Source organism: Rhinoderma darwinii, chromosome 1 (assembly GCF_050947455.1).
Source record: "Rhinoderma darwinii isolate aRhiDar2 chromosome 1, aRhiDar2.hap1, whole genome shotgun sequence".
Taxonomy (NCBI): domain Eukaryota; kingdom Metazoa; phylum Chordata; class Amphibia; order Anura; family Rhinodermatidae; genus Rhinoderma; species Rhinoderma darwinii.
Genome location: NC_134687.1, coordinates 643,973,660 through 643,994,598, shown reverse-complemented (window position 1 = coordinate 643,994,598; position 20,939 = coordinate 643,973,660).

Here is a 20,939-nt window from a genome sequence, read left to right as displayed (position 1 = left end):
GAGAAAAGACCGGTGATAGTGATCACGTGATGTGAGGGTGGGAGCTGTGTCCCCTCCTGCCTCGGTCACATGGTGGTGACGTCATCACAGCGCCGGTAGGGTGTACAGAACTTCTATAACGCCGCTGTTGCTTAGTGTTCTCTCTGTTATCGGTCAGGCGATTTCTCATGATTTCTGTCCGGATTTGGTGCGTTTTTGTCTGGCGCAGTGTTGGTAATTATTATTATTTATTATTAGCGCTGTAAATATGAAATACAGGAGGGATTAACCCCTTGGTGACATCAGATATATAGTATTATGTTGGGCGTGCGCCGTCACACTAGAAGGAGCGGAGCCTGCACCGTACACGGCTACTGACAGCCGCCGGCAACCGCCAAGATCAGAGACAGCGCAATCCCGGCCGCTTAGCCCCTCAGATGCCGTGATTAATAGCGACCGCGGCATCTGATCAGTTAGAGATCGCGGCTTCCTCTGTCCTCCGAAAAAACTGCGCGATGCAGACCGGTTACCAGTGTAATATATTGTTTGTTTATTTAAAAAAATTATGTAACCATTAAAAATAAGTAACGGAATCGCCGCATCAGTTATTATCCAAATTATTAAATATCAAGTTATTTACCCGCAGAAATAATTCACATGTGAACGTCGCGCAATCACCGGAAATATAAACCCCCTCACACCGCGCAATCACCGGAAATATAAACCCCCCCACACCGCGCAATCACCGGAAATATAAAACCCCTCACACCGCGCAATCACCGGAAATATAAACCCCTCACACCGCGCAATCACCGGAAATATAAACCCCTCACAGCGCGCAATCACCGGAAATATAAACCCCCTCACACCGCGCAGTCACCGGAAATATAAAACCCCTCACACCACGCAATCACCGGAAGTATAAACCCCCCACACCGCGCAATCACCGGAAATATAACCCCCCCACACCGCGCAATCACCGGAAATATAAACCCCCCACACCGCGCAATCACCGGAAATATAAACCCCCTCACACCGCGCAATCACCGGAAATATAAAACCCTCACACCGGGCAATCACCGGAAATATAAAACCCCTCACACCGCGCAATCACCGGAAATATAAACCCCTCACACCGCGCAATCACCGGAAATATAAACCCCTCACACCGCGCAATCACCGGAAATATAAACCCCTCACACCACGCAATCACCGGAAATATAAACCCCCCACACCGAGCAATCACCGGAAATATAAACCCCTCACACCGGGCAATCACCGGAAATATAAAACCCCCTCACACCGCGCAATCACCGGAAATATAAAACCCCCCCACACCGCGCAATCACCGGAAATATAAAACCCCCACACCGGGCAATCACCGGAAATATAAAACCCCTCACACCGCGCAATCACCGGAAATATAAAACCCCTCACACCGCGCAATCACCGGAAATATAAAACCCCTCACACCGCGCATTCACCGGAAATATAAACCCCCTCACACCGCGCAATCACCGGAAATATAAAACCCCCCCACACCGCGCAATCACCAGAAATATAAAACCCTCACACCGGGCAATCACCGGAAATATAAAACCCCTCACACCGCGCAATCACCGGAAATATAAAACCCCTCACACCGCGCAATCACCGGAAATATAAAACCCCCTCACACCGCGCAATCACCGGAAATATAAAACCCCTCACACCGCGCAATCACCGGAAATATAAACCCCCCACACCGCGCAATCACCGGAAATATAAACCCCTCACACCGCGCAATCACCGGAAATATAAACCCCTCACACCGCGCAATCACCGGAAATATAAACCCTCACACCGCGCAATCACCGGAAATATAAACCCCCCACACCGCGCAATCACCGGAAATATAAACCCCCTCACACCGCGCAATCACCGGAAATATAAAACCCTCACACCGGGCAATCACCGGAAATATAAAACCCCTCACACCGCGCAATCACCGGAAATATAAAACCCCCTCACACCGTGCAATCACCGGAAATATAAAACCCCTCACACCGCGCAATCACCGGAAATATAAAACCCCTCACACCGCGCAATCACCGGAAATATAAACCCCTTACACCGCGCAATCACCGGAAATATAAAACCCCTCACACCGCGCAATCACCGGAAATATAAAACCCCTCACACCGCGCAATCACCGGAAATATAAAACCCCTCACACCGCGCAATTACCGGAAATATAAAACCCCTCACACCGCGCAATCACCGGAAATATAAACCCCTTACACCGCGCAATCACCGGAAATATAAAACCCCTCACACCGCGCAATCACCGGAAATATAAAACCCCTCACACCGCGCAATCACCGGAATATAAAACCCCTCACACCGCGCAATTACCGGAAATATAAAACCCCTCACACCGCGCAATCACCGGAAATATAACACCCCTCACACCGCGCAATCACCGGAAATATAAACCCCTCACACCGCGCAATCACCGGAAATATAAACCCCTCACACCGCGGAATCACCGGAAATATAAAACCCTCACACCGCGCAATCACCGGAAATATAAACCCCTCACACCGCGCAATCACAGGAAATATAAAACCCCTCACACCGCGCAATCACCGGAAATATAAACCCCTCACACCGCATAATCACCGGTAATATAACCCCTCACACCGCGCAATCACCGGAAATATAAAACCCCTCACACCGCGCAATCACCGGAAATATAAACCCCTCACACCGCGCAATCCCTGGAAATATAAACCCCTCACACCGCGCTATCACCGGAAATATAAACCCCTCACACCGCGCAATCACCGGAAATATAAAACCCCTCACACCGCGCAATCACCGGAAATATAAAACCCCCACACACCGCGCAATCACCGGAAATATAAACCCTCACACCGCGCAATCCCTGGAAATATAAACCCCTCACACCGCGCAATCACCGGAAATATAAACCCCTCACACCGCGCAATCACCGGAAATCTAAAACCCCTCACACCGCGCAATCACCGGAAATATAAACCCTTCACACCGCGCAATCACCGGAAATATAAACCCCCCCACACCGCACAATCACCGGAAATATAAACCCCTCACACCGCGCAATCACTGGAAATATAAACCCCCCCCCTCACACCGCGCAATCACCGGAAATATAAACCCCTCACACCGCGTAATCACTGGATATATAAACCCCTCACACCGGGCAATCACCGGAAATATAAACCCCTCACACCGGAAATATAAAACCCCTCACACCGCGCAATCACCGGAAATATAAACCCTCCTCACACCGCGCAATCACCGGAAATATAAAACCCCTCACACCGGGCATCACCGGAAATATAAACCCCTCACACCGCGCAATCACCGGAAATATAAACCCCTCACACCGCGCAATCACCGGAAATATAAACCCCCTCACACCGCGCAATCACCGGAAATATAAACCCCCCACACCGCGCAATCACCGGAAATATAAAACCCCTCACACCGCGCAATCACCGGGAATATAAACCTCCCCACACCTCGCAATCACCGGAAATATAAACCCCCCACACCGCGCAATCACCGGAAATATAAAACCCCTCACACCACGCACTCACCGGAAATATAAAACCCCTCACACCGCGCAATCACCGGAAATATAAACCCCTCACACTGCGCAAACACCGGAAATATAAACCCCTCACACCGCGCAATCACCGGAAATATAAACCCCCCCCCCACACCGCGCAATCACCGGAAATATAAAACCCCTCACACCGCGTAATCACCGGAAATATAAAACCCTTCACACCGCGTAATCACCGGAAATATAAAACCCACCACACCGCGCAATCACCGGAAATATAAAACCTCTCACCCTGCGCAATCACCGGAAATATAAAACCTCTCACACCGCGCAATCACCGGAAATATAAAACCGCGCAATCACCGGAAATATAAACACCTCACACCGCGCAGTCACCGGAAATATAAACCCCTCACACGGCGCAATCACCAGAAATATAAAACCCCCTCACACCGCGCAATCACCGGAAATATAAAGCCCCCCACACCGCGCAATCACCGGAAATATAAACCCCCTCACACCGCGCAGTCACCGGAAATATAAAACCCCTCACACCGCGCAATCACCGGAAATATAAACCCCCCCCCCCACACACACCGCGCAATCACCGGAAATATAAAACCCCTCACACCGCGCAATCACCGGAAATATAAACCCCCTCACACCGCGCAATCACCGGAAATATAAACCCCCCCCCCACACACCGCGCAATCACCGGAAATATAAAACCCCCCACACCGCGCAATCACCGGAAATATAAACCCCCCACACTGCGCAATCACCGGAAATATAAACCCCTCACACCGCGCAATCACCGGAAATATAAAACCCTCACACCGCGCAATCAGCGGAAATACAAAAACCCCTCACACCGCGCAATCACCGGAAATATAAACCCCTCACGCCGCGAAATCACCGGAAATATAAACCCCTTACACCGCGCATTCACCAGAGATATAAAACCCCTCAACCGCGCAATCACCGGAAATATAAACCCCTCACACCGCGCAATCACCGGAAATATAACCCCCCCCCACACCGCGCAATCACCAGAAATATAAACCCTTCACACCGCGCAATCACCGGAAATATAAACCCCTCTCACCGCGCAATCACCGGAAATATAAACCCCTCACGCCGCGAAATCACCGGAAATATAAACCCCCCACACCGCGCAATCACCGGAAATATAAAACCCCTCACACCGCGCAATCACCGGAAATATAAAACCCCCCACACCGCGCAATCACCGGAAATATAAAACCCCTCACACCGCGCAATCACCGGAAATATAAAACCCCCCACACCGCGCAATCACCGGAAATATAAAACCCCCCCACACCGCGCAATCACCGGAAATATAAACCCCCCACACCGCACAATCACCGGAAATATAAAACCCCCCACACCGCGCAATCACCGGAAATATAAACCCCTCACACCGCGCAATCACCGTAAATATAAACCCCTCACACCGCGCAATCACCGGAAATATAAAACCCCTCACACTGCGCAATCACCGGAAATATAAACCCCCCCCCACACCGCGCAATCACCGGAAATATAAAACCCTCCCCACACCGCGCAATAACCGGAAATATAAACCCCTCTCATCGCGCAATCACCTGAAATATAAAACCCCTCACACCGAGCAATCACTGGAAATATAACCCCCCTCACACCGCGCAATCACCGGAAATATAAACCCCCCCACACCGCGCAATCACCGGAAATATAAACCCCTCACACCGCGCAATCACTGGAAATATAACCCCCCTCACACCGCGCAATCACCGGAAATATAAACTCCTCAGACCGCGCAATCACCGGAAATATAAACCCCTCACACCGCGCAATCACCGGAAATATAAACCCCCTCACACCGCGCAATCACCGGAAATATAACCCCCCCCCCACACCGCGCAATCACCGGAAATATAAAACCCCTCAAACCGCGTAATCACCGGAAATATAAAACCCTTCACACCGCGCAATCACCGGAAATATTAAACCCCTCACACCGCGTAATCACCGGAAATATAAAACCCTTCACACCGCGTAATCACCGGAAATATAAAACCCACCACACCGCGCAGTCACCGGAAATATAAAACCTCTCACACCGCGCAATCACCGGAAATATAAAACCCCTCACACCGCGCAATCACCGGAAATATAAACCCTTCACACCGCGCAATCACCGGAAATATAAACCCCCCCACACCGCACAATCACCGGAAATATAAACCCCTCACACCGCGCAATCACTGGAAATATAAACCCCCCCCCTCACACCGCGCAATCACCGGAAATATAAACCCCTCACACCGCGTAATCACTGGATATATAAACCCCTCACACCGGGCAATCACCGGAAATATAAACCCCTCACACCGCGCAATCACAGGAAATATAAAACCCCTCACACCGCGCAATCACCGGAAATATAAACCCTCCTCACACCGCGCAATCACCGGAAATATAAAACCCCTCACACCGGGCATCACCGGAAATATAAACCCCTCACACCGCGCAATCACCGGAAATATAAACCCCCTCACACCGCGCAATCACCGGAAATATAACCCCCCCCCACACCGCGCAATCACCGGAAATATAAAACCCCTCAAACCGCGTAATCACCGGAAATATAAAACCCTTCACACCGCGCAATCACCGGAAATATTAAACCCCTCACACCGCGTAATCACCGGAAATATAAAACCCTTCAAACCGCGTAATCACCGGAAATATAAAACCCACCACACCGCGCAGTCACCGGAAATATAAAACCTCTCACCCTGCGCAATCACCGGAAATATAAAACCGCGCAATCACCGGAAATATAAACACCTCACACCGCGCAGTCACCGGAAATATAAACCCCTCACACGGCGCAATCACCGGAAATATAAAACCCCCTCACACCGCGCAATCACCGGAAATATAAACCCCCTCACACCGCGCAGTCACCGGAAATATAAAACCCCTCACACCGCGCAATCACCGGAAATATAAACCCCCTCACACCGCGCAATCACCGGAAATATAAACCCCCTCACACCGCGCAATCACCGGAAATATAAAACCCCTCACACCGCGCAATCACCGGAAATATAAAACCCCTCACACCGCGCAATCACCGGAAATATAAACCCCTCACACTGCGCAATCACCGGAAATATAAAACCCCTCACACCGCGCAATCACCAGAAATATAAACTCCTCACACCGCGCAATCACCGAAAATATAAAACCCCTCACACCGCGCAATCACCGGAAATATAAAACCCTCACACCGCGTAATCACCGGAAATATAAACCCCCTCACTGCGCAATCACCGGAAATATAAACCCCTCACACCGCGCAATCACCGGAAATATAAAACACAGCGCAATCACCGGAAATATAAAACACAGCGCAATCACCGGAAATATAAAACACAGCGCAATCACCGGAAATATAAACCCCTCACACCGCGCAATCACCGGAAATATAAACCCCCCCCCCACACCGCGCAATCACCGGAAATATAAAACCCTCCCCACACCGCGCAATAACCGGAAATATAAACCCCTCTCATCGCGCAATCACCGGAAATATAAAACCCCTCACACCGAGCAATCACTGGAAATATAACCCCCCTCACACCGCGCAATCACCGGAAATATAAAACCCCTCACATTGCTCAATCACCGGAAATATAAAACCCCCCCCCCCCACACCGCGCAATCACCGGAAATATAAACCCCTCACACCGCGCAATCACCGGAAATATAAAACCCCTCACACCGCGCAATCACTGGAAATATAAAACACCCCACACCGCGCAATCACCGGAAATATAAAACCCCTCACACCGCGCAATCACCGGAAATATAAAACCCCTCACATCGCTCAATCACCGGAAATATAAACCCCCTCACACCGCGCAATCACCGGAAATATAAACTCCTCACACCGCGCAATCACCGGAAATATAAACCCCCCACACACCGCGCAATCACCGGAAATATAAACCCCCTCACACCGCGCAATCACCGGAAATATAAAACCCCTCACACCGCGTAATCACCGGAAATATAAAATCCCTCACACCGCGCAATCACCAGAAATATAAAACCCTTCACACCGCGCAATCACCGGAAATATAAACCCTTCACACCGCGCAATCACCGGAAATATAAACCCCCCCACACCGCACAATCACCGGAAATCTAAACCCCTCACACCGCGCAATCACTGGAAATATAAACCCCCCCCTCACACCGCGCAATCACCGGAAATATAAACCCCTCACACCGCGCAATCACTGGATATATAAACCCCTCACACCGGGCAATCACCGGAAATATAAACCCCCTCACACCGCACAATCACCGGAAATATAAACCCCTCACACCGCGCAATCACAGGAAATATAAAACCCCACACACCGCGCAATCACCGGAAATATAAACCCCTCACACCGCGCAATCACAGGAAATATAAAACCCCACACACCGCGCAATCACCGGAAATATAAACCCCCTCACACCGCGCAATCACCGGAAATATAAAACCCCTCACACCGCACAATCACCGGAAATATAAAACCCCTCACACCGCGCAATCACCGGAAATATAAAACCTGTCACACCGCGCAATCACCGGAAATATAAAACCTCAAACCGCGCAATCACCGGAAATATAAATTTGGCGACATAAAACCATTTTATTTTTTGAACAACTTCCTTATAAAAGATAAATCTATAAATTTGGTGTCGTCGTAATCGTATTTACCTGGAGAATAAAGGTAACAAGTCATTTTTACCGCATTCTGAACGCGGCAAAAATGAAACCCAAAAAACAACAGGATTCACTGGTTTTTACGGTATTCCACCCCACAATCTTTTTCTCTTTCCCAGTACGTTATAGGGGACCGTAAAGGGGTTTTCCACGATCGGACAACTGATAACCTATATCCATCAGGAGAGCAAAGAAGTTCTCGTGAGGATCGAAGATTACTTGTGGGGAGATATCAGGAGATTAGGGAGGAGATGTGTACATGTAACCACAGCATGAGCAGAGACACAGTAGTAGCATACATTTAACCACAGCATGAGCAGAGACACAGCAGCAGAGTACATGTAACCGCAGCATGATCAGAGACACAGCAGCAGTGTACATGTAACCACAGCATGAGCAGAGACACAGCAGCAGCATACATGTAACCGCAGCATGAGCAGAGACACAGCATCAGCGTACATGTAACCGCAGCGTGAGCAGAGACACAGTAGCAGTGTAGATGTAACCACAGCATGAGCAGAGACACAGAAGCAGTGTACATGTAACCGCAGCATGAGCAGAGACACAGCAGCAGAGTACATGTAACCACAGCATGAGAAGAGACACAGCAGCAGGGTACATGTAACCACAGCAAGAGCAGAGACACAGCAGCAGAGTACATGTAACCGCAGCATGAGCAGAGACACAGCAGCAGAGTACATGTAACCACAGCATGAGCAGAGACACAGCAGCAGCGTACATGTAACCATAGCATGAGCAGAGACACTGCAGCAGCGTACATGTAACCGCAGCATGAGTAGAGACACAGCAGCAACGTACATGTAATCGCAGCATGAGCAGAGACACAGCAGCAGTGTACATGTAACCACAGCATGAGCAGAGACACAGCAGTAGCATACATGTAACCACAGCATGAGCAGAGACACAGCAGCAGAGTACATGTAACCACAGCATGAGCAGAGACACAGCAGCAGCAGCGTACATGTAACCACAGCATGAGCAGAGACACAGCAGCAGTGTACATGTAACCGCAGCATGATCAGAGACACAGCAGCAGCGTACATGTAACCACAGCATAAGCAGAGACACAGCAGCAGCGTACATGTAACCATAGCATGAGCAGAGACACAGCAGCAGCGTACATGTAACCGCAGCATGATCAGAGACACAGCAGCAGTGTACATGTAACCGCAGCATGATCAGAGACACAGCAGCTGTTAGGGATCTGCCAGGTACTACGTCTAGGTATACTCCTGGGATTAATCAATCCACACCTGAGGCCAGACCTGTTAGACTGACACCGTCTCCCACCAACCAGGGTTGCAGGCTCAGGAGTGGGAGAGCCTATCGCGGCCTGGTCAGTCGGAGTTAGCTCCGCCCCCTGTCCTTTATTACCTGCCGTGTTCTCTTCCTCAGTGCTTGTAATTCTTCTGGATTCCTGGCCCCACTGCTGCTTGCTCCAGCCTGCTTCTGCCGTGCTTCTGCCTTGCTGCAGTTCCGCTTAACCTGCTTCACTTTGCCCCTGGCTTGCTTCCTTCTCCGTGCTCACGTTGGTATACTCCACTTCATCCTGGTCCTGACTATTCGTTCACCGCTCCGTTTCCTCGCGGCGTTCCTTGGGCTACTGCCCCTTCCCTTGCGTGTTCCCTGTTTGTTCTCCCGTGCACTTAGACAGCGTAGGGACCGCCGCCCAGTTGTACCCCGTCGCCTAGGGCGGGTCGTTGCAAGTAGGCAGGGACAGGGCGGTGTGTAGATTAGGGCTCACTTTCCCTTCACCTCCTTCCTGCCATTACAGCAGCAGTGTACATGTAACCACAGCATGAGCAGAGACACAGCAGCAGCGTACATGTAACCACAGCATGAGCAGAGACACAGCAGCAGCGTACATGTAACCGCAGCATGGGCAGAGACACAGCAGCAGTGTACATGTAACCGCAGCATGAGCAGAGACACAGCAGCAGTGTACATGTAACCGCAGCATGAGCAGAGACACAGCAGCAGCGTACATGTAACCGCAGCATGAGCAGAGACACAGCAGCAGCGTACATGTAACCACAGCATGAGCAGAGACACAGCAGCAGCATACATGTAACCACAACATGAGCAGAGACACAGGAGCAGCATACATGTAACCACAACATGCGCAGAGACACAGCAGCAGCGTACATGTAACCCCAGCATGAGCAGAGACACAGCAGCAGCGTACATGTAACCACAGCATGAGCAGAGACACAGCGGCAGAGTTCATGTAACCGCAGCATGAGCAGAGACACGGCAGCAGAGTACATGTAACCACAGCATGAGCAGAGACACAGCAGCAGCGTACATGTAACCACAGCATGAGCAGAGACACAGCAGCAGAGTACATGTAACCACAGCATGAGCAGAGACACAGCAGCAGCATACATGTAACCACAGCATGAGCAGAGACACAGCGGCAGAGTACATGTAACCGCAGCATGAGCAGAGACACAGCAGCAGCATGGGCAGAGATACAGCAGCAGCGTACATGTAACCACAGCATGAGCAGAGACACAGCAGCGTACATGTAACCACAGTATGAGCGGAGACACAGCAGCAGCGTACATGTAACCGCAGCATGAGCAGAGACACAGCAGCAGCGTACATGTAACCGCAGCATGAGCAGAGACACAGCAGCAGTGTACATGTAACCGCAGCATGAGCAGAGACACAGCAGCAGCATACATGTAACCGCAGCATGAGCAGAGACACAGCAGCAGCGTACATGTAACCACAGCATGAGCAGAGACACAGCAGCAGAGTACATGTAACCACAGCATGAGCAGAGACACAGCAGCAGCGTACATGTAACCACAGCATGAGCAGAGACACAGCAGCAGTGTACATGTAACCACAGCATGAGCAGAGACACAGCAGCAGAGTACATGTAACCACAGCATAAGCAGAGACACAGCAGCAGTGTACATGTAACCACAGCATGAGCAGAGACACAGCAGCAGCATACATGTAACCACTGCATGACCAGAGACACAGCAGCAGAATACATGTAACCGCAGCATGAGCAGAGACAGAGCAGCAGCGTACATGTAACCACAGCATGAGCAGAGACACAGCAGCGTACATGTAACCACAGCATGAGCAGAGACACAGCAGCAGGGTACATGTAACCGCAGCATGAGCAGAGACACAGCAGCAACGTACATGTAACCATAGCATGAGCAGAGACACTGCAGCAGCGTACATGTAACCGCAGCATGAGTAGAGACACAGCAGCAACGTACATATAATCGCAGCATGAGCAGAGACACAGCAGCAGAGTACATGTAACCGCAGCATGAGCAGAGACACAGCAGCAGAGTACATGTAACCGCAGCATGAGCAGAGACACAGCAGCAGCGTACATGTAACCACAGCATGAGCAGAGACACAGCAGCAGCGTACATGTAACCGCATCATGGTCAGAGACACAGCAGCACGGTACATGTAACCACAGCATGAGCAGAGACACAGCAGCAGCGTACATGTAACCGCAGCATGAGCAGAGACACAGCAGCAGGGTACATGTAACCACAGCATGAGCAGAGACACAGCATCAGCGTACATGTAACCGCAGCGTGAGCAGAGACACAGCAGCAGCGTACATGTATCCACAGCATGAGCAGAGACACCGCAGCAGTGTACATGTAACCGCAGCATGAGCAGAGACACAGCAGCAGCGTACATGTAACCGCAGCATGAGCAGAGACACAGCAGCAGCGTACATGTAACCGCAGCATGAGCAGAGACACAGCAGCAGAGTACATGTAAACACAGCATGAGCAGAGACACAGCAGCAGCGTACATGTAACCACAGCATAAGCAGAGACACAGCAGCAGACTACATGTAACCACAGCATGAGCAGAGACACAGCAGCAGCATACATGTAACCACTGCATGACCAGAGACATAGCAGCAGAATACATGTAACCGCAGCATGAGCAGAGACAGAGCAGCAGCGTACATGTAACCCCAGCATGAGCAGAGACATAGCAGCAGAGTACATGTAACCACAGCATGAGCAGAGACACAGCAGCAGCGTACATGTAACCACAGCATGAGCAGAGACACAGCAGCGTAGATGTAACCACAGCATGAGCAGAGACACATCAGCAGCGTACATGTAACCGCAGCATGAGCAGAGACACAGCAGCAGCGTACATGTAACCACAGCAAGAGCAGAGACACAGCAGCAGCGTACATGTAACCGCAGCAAGAGCAGAGACACAGCAGCAGGGTACATGTAACCGCAGCATGAGCAGAGACACAGCAGCAGAGTACATGTAACCGCAGCATGAGCAGAGACACAGCAGCAGAGTACATGTAATCACAGCATGAGCAGAGACACAGCAGCAGCATACATGTAACCACAGCATGAGCAGAGACACAGCAGCAGCGTACATGTAACCACAGCATGAGCAGAGACACAGCAGCAGCGTACATGTAACCACAGTATGAGCAGAGACACAGCAGCAGTGTACATGTAACCGCAGCATGAGCAGAGACACAGCAGCAGCGTACATGTAACCACAGCATGAGCAGACACAGCAGCAGCGTACATGTAACCGCAGCATGGGCAGAGACACAGGAGCAGCATACATGTAACCACAACATGCGCAGAGACACAGCAGCAGCGTACATGTAACCCCAGCATGAACAGAGACACAGCAGCAGAGTACATGTAACCACAGCATGAGCAGAGACACAGCAGCAGCATACATGTAACCACAACATGAGCAGAGACACAGGAGCAGCATACATGTAACCACAACATGCGCAGAGACACAGCAGCAGCGTACATGTAACCCCAGCATGAACAGAGACACAGCAGCAGAGTACATGTAACCACAGCATGAGCAGAGACACAGCAGCAGAGTACATGTAACCACAGCATGAGCAGAGACACAGCAGCAGCGTACATGTAACCACAGCATGAGCAGAGACACAGCAGCAGGGTACATGTAACCGCAGCATGAGCAGAGAGCTTCTTGATTGAGTGTGATGTTATATAAACACTTAGTGTAGCTGAGATGCTCTGCTCCCAGCCGACCACACACTCAGCCAGCAGGATACAGAGCAGCGCTAGAACAGCTGTCACACTCCCGCCTGTCAGTGGATAAGCATGATATTTACTGCTGTGTGATACGGGGATCGGAGCCAGCGGTCATGCTCTCACACCTAGGGGGGAGATCTAAGCTTTAGTGGTACAGTGCAAGGCTAGAAGCAGAGATTCCCTAACCTTTTCCTCAATTGTACTATCCCTAAACTGGTGCCGGGTTCGTCACGACGTACGTTTTCGCTGAAGTCAGTCAGCTTCTTGTAGTGTTCCCTTGCACAAAGTTTCCGATTATGCAGCATTTAAATCGGAACCCGGCCTTTTCTCCTATTCCCATTTTTATTTCTGTATTCACCTCTGCTAGATATTGGAAGTACCAGTGGCAGCTAAGGAGGTGAATAATATTCGACTTTATAACCACATAAAAATTCATTTAAAAAAACAACAGAAATATAAATGGGATTTGAAAATACATTTTTGGTGTTTGCCACAGAGGGACCGTTCGCCATATATCCCTTTGGCAGGCATAATGTGCCTTCTGGTGCCAGTTTTATATTATAAGAGATTGAACCATCCAAGTAACTTTTGACCTTTTTTCTTCTCCCCATTCTTTTTCCTATTATTTACTATTTACCTATGGTGGTGCACATCAGGGCAGAACAAAAGTTATTAAAAAAAGATCCAAAGAGAGGAAGCTTTAACCTGTCCATACACGTGTAGTTTTGAAGGATAAGATAATGATTGTGAGTAAGCCTAAATCGACATTAGCGTTTTACCTTACACATGAAAAAACATTATAGTTGTGTTACCATTCACAGAGCAGGTTTTACGTGAACTACCATTCCTATCCTGACTCAGCCGCGCAATGATCTCCCATCATCTCACACTAAGGCCTTATTCACACGACAGTGAAAAACTGCTGTGCGATGGCCATTCTTTTAACGGCCGTCACACCGCTGTTTTCAGAACAATGATGTTCTATGGGTGTATTCACACGGCCGTTTTTTTAATGGCCCGTGAATAATGGGCGTCAAAAAATAGGACAGGTCCTATTTTTGACCATTTTAACGGCCTGACGGCCCCACAGAAGACAACGGATCAGTTTTTAACAGCTGTCAATACATGTAACAACCGTTAAAAACAGATCTGTGACATGGGGATTGGCAAGGCTTTTGGAGCTCAAATTTATCAGGAATGGTTTGCTGAGGCCATGTCGCATTTGCAAAGCCCCTGAGGGGACAAAACAGTGGAAACTCCCCACAAGTGACCCTGTTTTGGAAACTATACCCCTTGAGGAAATTATCTAGGGGTATAGTGAGCATTTTGACCCCACAGGATTTTTGCAGAAATTATTGGAAGAAGGCCGGGAAAATGAAAATCTACATTTTTTCAAATAAAATGTAGGCTTACCTATATATTTTTTTTTATTCCCACAAGGACAAAAGGAGAAAAAGCTCTACAAAATTTGTAAAGCAATTTCTACCGAGTAAAACAGTACCCCACATGTGGTCATAAACGGCTGTTTGGACACACGTCAGGGCTGAGAAGGGAAAGAGCGCCATTTGGAGCTCAAATTTATCAGGAATGGTTTGCGGAGGCCATGTTGCTTTTGCAAAGCCCCTGAGGGGACAAAACAGTGGAAACCCCCCAAAATTCCCTTTTGGGAAACCATGCCGCTCAAGGAAATTATTTAGGGGTATAGTGAGCATTTAAATAAATGATCCAATTAAAAATCCATGGATGTGTGATAAACTTTGAAGCACTCCTTTATACACAGGCCAGGTTTTTCGGGGCAGGTGTCGCACTGATAAATGGTGTCTCGTCTTCTCCCCCTTTTGTAACAGACTTTGCACCTTTTTTTGGGTCCTTCCCTTTTTACCAGTGGAGGGGATTTCGTTGGGAAAGTGTTGTCCTGGTACAATACGTGGAACATCACTTCTAGAAGTACTGTGGCCCTCCCCTTCCTGGTTCCCAAATACAAGGGCCTTGATAACCACCTCGTCCCTGTCCGGCCTGCACATTGGTATAGCACGTAAGCGTTATACAAAGCCATCTGCACCATGTGCACGGCCAGCTTTTTATACCACACCTTTGTTTTCCGCATGGCACTGTATGGCTTTATTACTTGATCAGAGACATCAACCCCTCCCATGTACTTATTGTAGCCAAGGATGCAATCTGGCTTGGGGGTCATTGTAGTGCTACCTCGGACAGGTACAGGGGTGCTGCCGCTACCATGTATTGTGGTCAACATAAGGACATCCCTCTTGTCCTTATACTTGACCAGCAACAAGTTATCGCTGTGTAGTGCCCTGCTTTCTCCCTTTCTTATTGGTTGCCCAATCAGATTTTGATAGGCCTCTCTGGTGGAGAGGCATTTAAATAGTGGGAAGCTGGTGTAGAAGTTATCCACGTAAAGGTGATAACCCTGGTCCAGCAGTGGGTGCATCAAATCCCACACTTTTTTCCCACTAACTCCCAGGACAGGGGGGCATTCTGGGGGTTCTATCCTGGTGTCCTTCCCTTCATAAACCCGAAACCTGTAGGTGTACCCTGAGCTGCTCTCGCACAGCTTGTACATTTTAATTCCATACCTCGCCCTCTTGCTTGGCAGGCATTGGCGGAATTTTAGTCTCCCCTTAAAATGTACAAGAGACTCGTCTATTGCTATGTTCTTTTAGGTGGTGCACACTTCTTGAAATTTTGTGCAGAAATGATCAATGACTGGCCTGATTTTGAATAGGCGGTCGTATGTGGAGTCATCATGGGGTGGGCTCTGTGTGTTATCACTATAATGCAAAAATTTCCGATCATTTCAAAACATGCCCGTGTCATTGCCATGCGATTTAAATGGGGTGCTGTATAAAACGTCCGTACTCCAGTATTGCCTAATCTCTGGCTTTTTTACTAGGCCCATATGTAGGACAAGGCCCCAAAATTTCATCATCTCTGCTGCCTCTATGGGGGTCCACCTAGCAAATGATAAAGTGGGGTTTTGGGCTAAAAATTGCTTGGCGTATAAATTTGTCTGGGCCACCATTAAATTAACAAAATCCTCAGAGAAAAAGTCAATTTCTGTGAGGCCTGCAGTCTCTAACCGAATTCCTGAGCTCCCTGTGAAATCCGGAATGTGAGGCTCATAATTATCAGGGGGTGGGTTCCACATGGTATCACTCATTTGGGGGGTTGCCTGAGCTGATGTCCTGGGGTGCCTTTGTGGGGGTTCCTCATCACTGGATGAGGATGATGCGGAGGAGCTCAAGAGGAATGGGGCAATTTACTCTTCTCCCTCGCTGGCCGATTCAGTGTCAGAGGCCAGGATGGCGTATGCCTCCTCGGTTGAGTAGACCCTTTGGGATGATTGGGACATTTTTATTAGGGGGGTATGTAGTGCTTCAACACGTGTAATAATTTATTTTTATAGAGGTGGTTGTGTGTGTTGTGCTTTTACACGTGTAAATTAAATTTATTGAAAAAGAAAAATTCCTGACTACCTGACACTAACAAATGAATAACTGACGCTAACTATAACGCAGTAAATAGACTAAAACTGTCGCTACGCTATCAAAAATTTAGTGAACTAACTTCAGTTAAAAAAAAAATGAATGTCCGTCACAAACTGACGCTGACTATAAGCTGTAAATTGACTCTTAACAGTGTAGAAAAAATATATAGCTGCGTCAACAAATTACCACTGAGGCTGATTATAGACTCAGCACTCAGTAGCCGCAGGGCGCACACAAAAGATGGTGCAGTAAAAAAAAAGGACAAAAAAATAAAAAACCTTTGCCAAAAACTTAGCACAAATGCTGATCAGTCACAGCGGTCACTGATCAGTGCTCAGCGGTCGCAGGATGCACACACTAAAATGGTGTGTACAATGGGTAAAAAAAAAAAAACCTGCGTAAAAAAAAATGACCACAGATGCTGATCAGTGATGGTGGTCACTGATCGGCACTCAGTGGCCTCAGGGCGCACACTAGGAGACGGTGCAGAAAAACAGAAAAAAAAAGTCCTGTGCCAAAAATTGAGCGCACAGAGCGATCAGTGATGGTGGTCACTGATCCGCACTCGGCCGCAGGACGTAAAAAGGGGAAGGGGGGAAAGGGTACAGGGATAAGAAGTTTAGGAAAAAACCAAGTGCTGCTGCTAAAAAAAAAAATCAGCAGCACAGATGATGACGGTTCACTCGGATGAAGACGTCACAGCAGGATAGCAGCACAGAATGCCTCAGATTCAGTAAGTATGGCTTCACAGATGGTCACACCAGCTCTGCTCACCGGAATGAGGTGGGCAGGGCTGGTGGAGGGTGTTTCAAACACCCGCCATGGCTGCGATTGGTCGGTTGGTGCAGACCGACCAACCGTAGCGATCGGGGGGCTGGCATCACCGCCATTTTTTACATGGAACATGGTAGTGATTGGTGCTGTCCTAGACAGCACCAATCAGCACCATAACACTGTGCCCTGTCGCACAGTAATTGGTTAAAGCCGCAAACGGACGCAATTGGCCGGTCTGAATTGACCGGCTAATGGCGGCAATCGCGGTGAACAGCAGCCATCTTTACGTTAAAACGTTCTAATTTTTTTCTGTAACTGTTTTCCGGTTTGTCGTAAGTATACAACATTTTGCGGGAAGCACTGGCTTTCCATGTCGTATACTTACGACAAATGTCGGGAAGGGGTTAAAGACCCCAGCTCTACAGATGTAGCCGTCTTTACCTTGACATTTAACGCATTGAATAAACAGTGGCTAGATCCCTTATCTTGGCTTTTTCAATGGCTTTTGTTGTGGGATATCACGCTGCACCAAGTTATCAGAATCAAGTTACTTTCTGTTATATAAAATAGCTCCTTGTATCGGGCGCTTCCGTGTAGCTGGTGCGTTGTTCATTACAGACCCATTTGTTTTTTTTTTATTAAATTTTCCATATAAGTTTAACATACAGATATAAAATATCACCAGAAAAAAACCCAGAAAATAAACAAAATATGACAATGCTCATACCCTTAAACGGGTATATGTGATACATATTATTGCCTTCACTGATAAGTCAAAAACTTTTTAGATTGTAAATCCATTGCAGCTATGATGACAGGTTATACAGAAAAAACATATAAACATCTAACACAGCAACTATGGTAGCCTAATTAATACTTTTCTCATTTACCTACTCTCCTCTTACTATTTATGTCTGTGCACAATGTGTTCCTCTCTGGTCATTTGGCTCTGTAATCTTTAGTTTTCCTAATGCCCCTTTAATATCTTCGATGAGATACCATTTAGTTTGCTTGAAACCCTCCATCGTTTTTGCTATATCCGAGTCTGGCATTTGTACCAAGAATGGCTTCCATTTTTTTTTTACATTTCGCTGTTCCCTGTCCCTGTTCCTTATGTCTCAATGCCTCAGTTCTATCCGAGTGTAAATATTTATGTAGTTGCTGGATTAATTGTTCCAAAGTCGGGGTGTTAATTTCCAGCCAATTTTTCAGAATGCACCTTATGTGTTGCATTATTCCCTCTTCTTCAGTGTCCATTAACGCTAGTGAGTGAAATAATAGCAGCGCCGGATTCATTGGAATAGTTTTACCCCATAGCTTCCTAATATATGCCATTACTTCCGTCCAGTATCTCTGGGTAGCCGAACACAACCAGATACCATGGTATAAGTCTGTGTGCGGCTGAGCACACTTTGGGCAGGAATGTAACCTTTTGGGGTTTCCATCCGTGGGCGGTATATTAAAAGCATATATGGCTGCATGCAACAGTCTAAATTGCGTCTCCCTCCACACTTCATTAGTCACATGCTTTCTCACTTTTTGCCAACCCTCCAGTAGTTGTTCATTTATTTCTGGTGTTTTGAAAATACGTCTCCAATACGAAAAAAAAAAAAAAAATTCCAGCCGTACATAAATATCTTTCATTGCTCGGTATAATTCCGATAAGGATTTCCTATGTGAATCTTCTCCCACTAGTGCATCAAAGGGGTTATCTATTATTTCCTTTTCTAAATTCCTCACCAGCTTCGTACAAAAAGCTCTGACTTGCAGATATTGCAGAAAATGTGTTTGTTGAATCCCGTATTCACTCCCCAGTTCTGATAACGTCTTTAGTCTCGGTTCCGTCTCATGCAATACATGTTTTACTGTGACTATCCCTTTATTTTTCCATGCCTTAAATAGACTGCTAGACTTCCCCGCCGGGAACCGGGCATGGGACCACAGGGGCAAATACTTAGACAATTGAAAGGAAAGGCCCTGCTTTTTCCTCACCTCCTTCCAACACATTATTGTGTCGCGTAGTATAACTGAGGATTTGACATTTTGGGGTAAGTCTCCAAGCTTAGTATGTAGCAAAGCCCGGAGATCATAGTCTCCCGCCAGTGCCGACTCCAAGTCTCTATTCGAGTAGTGGTTAGTTTTATGTATCCAGTCCAGGACATGGCGGAAAAGGCTAGCTATGTTATAACCTCTCAAGTGTGGTATGTTCACTCCCCCTTGCCAATGATATCCCTGTAGCTTTAGCAATTACACTCTGGGGCGTTTATTCATCCATATAAATTTCGTTATAGCTGAGTTAAAGGTATTTACATCTCTATGCTTCAGCAAAAGAGGTAGTGTTTGCAGCGGATATAGTAATTTCGCAAAGGATATCATTTTGACCAAATGGCATCTACCAAACATGGACAGTGGTAAGGCCATCCACCTTTGTAGTTCTAGTTTTATTTTGCGGAAAATGGGCTCATAATTCAAGTGGTATAAGGTTCCCGTGGTCCTTCCTATTTGTATTCCCAAATACCTTACCTGCGATTTCGCAATTTTAATTCCCAACTGCTGGAGGTTTACGTCTGCTGTGTGGTTATGATGTGTTAAACCTAAAAGTTCGCTCTTGAGTGTGTTGATTTTCAGCCCCGCTTGTTTCCCATATTCCTGAATCACCTCAAATACTCCAGGCAAATGTCTAGAAGGGTGGGCGAGAAATAACAGAATATCATCTGTAAAAACCGTTGTTTTGACTTCTACTTCACCCACCCGAATCCCAGAATATATCTGTCCTCGCTCCAGGACCTGTATCAGAGGCTCAAAGCGAGATCAAACAATAGCGGCGATAAGGGACATCCCTGTCGTGTACCCTTCGACAATTTAAACGTTTTTGATCTAATGCCTGGGGTGCAGACTGCTGCTGTAGGGTTTTTGTACAGTGCTTTCAGGTAAACGCTAAATGCTCCTTGTATATTAAATTTGTCCAGGACCATGTCTAACCACCTCCACTCAACGTTATCAAATGCTTTTTCAGCATCTAGTAGCACTATCGCCGCCTGTTTGTGCGCCTCTATCTCGGTCCCTATTCCATCCATGACTCCCAATACCTTTCTGATGTTTGTGACTGCCGATCTGCCCTTTATAAACCCCACTTGTGAGGGTCCCACCAAGAGTGGCATTATCTGAGCCAGTCTGGTCGCCATGATTTTCGGGATCAGCTTGAGATCCTGATTAATTAAAGA